This window comes from Salvia splendens, chromosome 2 (genome assembly GCF_004379255.2).
Source record: "Salvia splendens isolate huo1 chromosome 2, SspV2, whole genome shotgun sequence".
Lineage (NCBI taxonomy): Eukaryota > Viridiplantae > Streptophyta > Magnoliopsida > Lamiales > Lamiaceae > Salvia > Salvia splendens.
This window is the reverse complement of record NC_056033.1, coordinates 9,351,614-9,355,936: the sequence shown is the minus strand read 5'-3', so window position 1 is coordinate 9,355,936 and position 4,323 is coordinate 9,351,614.

The window sequence follows — 4,323 nt, the reverse complement described above, 5'->3', positions numbered from 1 at the left end:
TCCCAACGAGTCTCTGGTATCTTCCCCGGGCAGTAGGTTTTGCCCCTTTTATGAGTTGGAGTCCATGATTCTGAACGATTGGGGTGTCTGCTGGCCTACAGTCTAACAATCCGATCTCTGCCAATAGATCTAGCACATACTTGCGTTGATTGATGAAAATCCCTTTTCCAGATCTAAGCACTTCAATCCCGAGGAAGTACTTGAGGTCGCCCAGATTCTTCATCTCAAACTCCGCAGCTAGGTGGTCCTTTAGTCGCTCTATCTCAGCTTCATTATCTCCAGTAATAATCATATCATCAACGTAAATAATTAAGCAAGTAATCTTCTCACCTTCTCGTTTGATGAAGAGTGTGTGATCAGAGCTGCTTTGTTGGTACCCATATTTCTTCATCACTTCTGTAAATCTGCCGAACCAAGCCCTTGGGGATTGCTTCAACCCGTATAGAGTTTTCTTCAACTTGCACACCTTCTCTTTCCCGAATTCTTCTGAAAAACCTGGTGGAGCTTCCATGTAGATCGGGTCTTTCAATTCTCCATGAAGAAAAGCATTAGTGACATCGTACTGGTGGAGAGGCCAATCCTTATTTGCCGCAATGGATAGGAGTACTCTCACAGTATTCATTTTGGCGACTGGAGAAAAGGTTTCAGAATAGTCGATACCTTGAGTTTGTGTGTATCCTTTCGCCACTAGCCGAGTTTTGTATCGTTCAATACTTCCATCTGGTCTCCGTTTAATGGTGAAGACCCATCTGCACCCTACTGTATGCTTCCCCTTAGGCAGTGAACTGATCTCCCAGGTATGATTTCTCTGCAAGGCTTTCATCTCAACTAGCATTGCGTCCCTCCAATGTCTATCTTTTATGGCTTCTTCAAATGTGCGAGGTATTTCTTCCTCGTACAGTGCAACTTGGAATGCCCTTGCCATTTTTGAAATGTTAGCTTCAACAAAGCTTGCCACTGAGTATCTACTCCTTCTTCCGATCTTCTCAGGTGAATATCTTTTTGGAGGAATTCCTCTTGTGCTGCACAGCGGAAGTACATACTGTCCTGTGTCTTGATCAATGGTAGTTTCTTCCTCTGTATCAGGGGGGTTAGATGAAATAATCTCATCCTCAGAAGGTGTATCAGAGGTTACCTCGGATTCCGGTGCGGTTGGATCAAAGGAGGATGGCACCGGAGATGTCGAAGAGCTCGTTTCTGCAGATGAAATTGACTCATGGATGGTACCAACTTGCTCTGGTGGTCCCGTATCGAAGTGACTTGGCATATGCCACCGAAGGGAGTCGCTCACTTGGGTCTCCCCCTGTCTCTCACTCTCCCCCTGAGTCCCAAGGTGGTAATAGAATTCTGTTTCGAGGAAGTTACAGTTCATGGTAGTGATAATTCTTTTCGTTTTAGGGTCATAACATCGATATCCCTTTTGGTTGATCCCATACCCCATAAACACACACTTAATAGCACACGGGGAAAATTTGGTTCTTTCTTGTTTTGGGACGTGTACATAGACAGTGCAGCCGAAAATTTTTGGAGGAAGGGACAAAGCAGCAGGGATTTGTGTCAAGGTAGCCAGATGATCCAAGGGGGTTTTACGATGCAATGTTTTCGTGGGAAGACGGTTGAGAAGATAAATGGAAGTAGCAACGGCTTCGGGCCAAAAAACTGGTGGGACTTTAGAATCAAAAAGGAGCGCTCGAGTCATTTCCAGGATGATCCTATTCTTTCTTTCTGCTACCCCGTTTTGTTCTGGTGTGTGTGGGCATGAGGTTTGGTGTATTAACCCATTATCCCTAAAAAACTGAGACATAGAATTATTCACGAATTCTCCCCCGTTGTCTGATCGCAGGATTTTAATGGTTGTTTGAAATTGGGTCTGGATCATCTTATAAAACAAAATAAATTTATCAACAACTTCTGACTTATGTTTCATAAAATATACCCATGTAGCCCTACTGCAATCATCAACGAATATCACAAAGTATTTAAAACCTGAACTAGTGGCAATCGGTGCCGGGCCCCACACATCAGAATGAATTAAGGAAAAAACAGTCTCAACACGTGTATCATTGGGTTTAAATGAGTTACGGTGGCTCTTGGCCAAAACACACGATTCACAAGAAAAGTCTTTAGGAACAAAAAGTTTAGGAAATAAAGATTTCAGATAACCCGGAGAAGTATGACCCATTCTTCGGTGCCAGAGCCAAGTCTCCTGAGTGGTGGGTCCGTGAGCAAGCATCGCCGTACCATCGTGTCGAGCGATTTCTTCTACAAAATAGAGTCCCCGACGTTCAGTGCCACGTCCAATAATCTTCCCCGTCCGGATATCCTGTAAGAGACAGAAGTTTGGTTGCATTAGCAGGGTACAGTTCAACTCTTTAGTCACATGACTAATTGACATCAATTTCTGAGATAAATTCGGCACATAGAGACAATTTGTAATCTGCACATTCGGGAATATTTCTATGGTTCCCGCCCCTTCAACTGGCGTTAACCCCCCATTGGCTGTTTGGATATGCGATTTATGGGTTTTATGAAGTTTCACGAAGTCATAGGTCATGGTATCGGTGGCCCCACAATCAAAAATCCAACCAGTATCATCAAATTCATCACAATCCCGGGCCTCAAACGCATAAGATAAGTTTTCTAGGGGGGCAAACGAATTTTTACACACAATAGGGTCAAATTCGCGGTTTCTCCTAATCTGGGGGTCCATTTCGAATTTTCCTTTGGTCTGGGGGTCATTTTTGTGAACAAGCATATCTCGGGGACTTAATTGAAAATTTCCAGAATTTGAGGGACCTAATTGAGGGGAATCAGGATTCGAGGGACCTAATTGAGGGGAATCGGAAATATGGGGACTTAATTGAGGCAAATTAAACATAGGGTTAGGGTTTATTTCCCCCAACCCTTTACCTCCGTCGTCTGCGCCGCTCTCCATCTTCAGCGACGCCACCATCGCCTTGGCAGTCCGCCCGCCGCCACCGTCGCCACGTCGACCGCCGCTGGTCTGGAGGCCACCGGTTTCAGCCTTTCGCTCCTGGAATTGCACTGGTTCGCGGTTCCCTTCCGCCCCTGCTCCTTCTCGGTTTCGCCCTCCTTCGGTTCCAATTGCTACTTTGGCCTTGGCCGCCTTCTCCTCCTCCCACCAATCGGGATACCCGATTAATTGAAAGCAGGTATCTTTAGTGTGTTTGTGCATTCCACAGTGGGAGCACCAAAGCTTTGATTTATCCGGTTTGTTGTTTCCCCTGCGGTTGTTGGTCTGTCGTGGTGGCGGTGGTTGGTTCCGGTGCTGGGGTTGAGTCGGCCGGTGTTCTCGGGCTCCAAAGCCGAACCCTACTCCCGATGATGAGTCGATTCCAGCGGCGGCGGTGGGTGATTCGGACGCCGGTGACATGATTTTCAATCGAGCTGCCTCTCGTTTCACCCATCCGTACGCCTCGTCGACTGAGGGATACGGGTCTTCTTTGAGGATCTCACGTCTGACCCAATCGTACCTTTCATTCAGTCCGGTGAGGAACTTAAACAACCTCAATTCAGATTTGATGCTTCGGTATTGCGAGACTCCTTTGTCACAGCAATCGACGGTTTTGTGTGGGCACCGGTCGATATCCATCCACAATCCGTGGAGCTTACTCCAGTATGCTTCTAAACTTGTGTCTCCTTGAACAATTCTGCTTGCTTTCTCTCGCAGGTCGTATATGAGGTATGAATCGGCTGAACTCGCGAAGGTTACCACGAGCGTATCCCATAGGGACTTCGCCGTCTGGTGATGCGCGAAGTCGGCTATGATATGTGTCTCCATGTTATCGATTATCCACGAGAAGACTATCAAGTCTATCTCTTCCCAATCGGAGTACCCCTTCTCTCCCGGTTGCGGTGGAGTCGGGGTTCCTGTGATGTGGCGGTAGACCCCCCTACCGCCTATGGCCACCTTCATTAGGCGAGCCCATAGTGAGTAATTTGACCCGTTTAACTTGAAGGCCACGGTAACGCTTTTGCTTGATCTAATCTTCTCGGCAATTGGTTCGATTCCATTCTTATTTTCATCGGTCATCTTTGATTGAGAATTGGATATGGTGGTAAGGTTTTTGGTCGAGAATTGTGTATGGTGGCTAGGGCTATGATGATATTTTTCTGAGCCAAACCTGCTCGGATGCCATGTAGAAATCGATAATTTTATTGCTTGAATATCACTAATGTATTACACATCATATATAGACTAGAATCCTCACTATACATGGTAAGATATTCCCTCAATCAAATCTTTATAATTACATGGTAAAGATACTACGTAATCTCCGCATTTACTCCGTGATCTCCTCG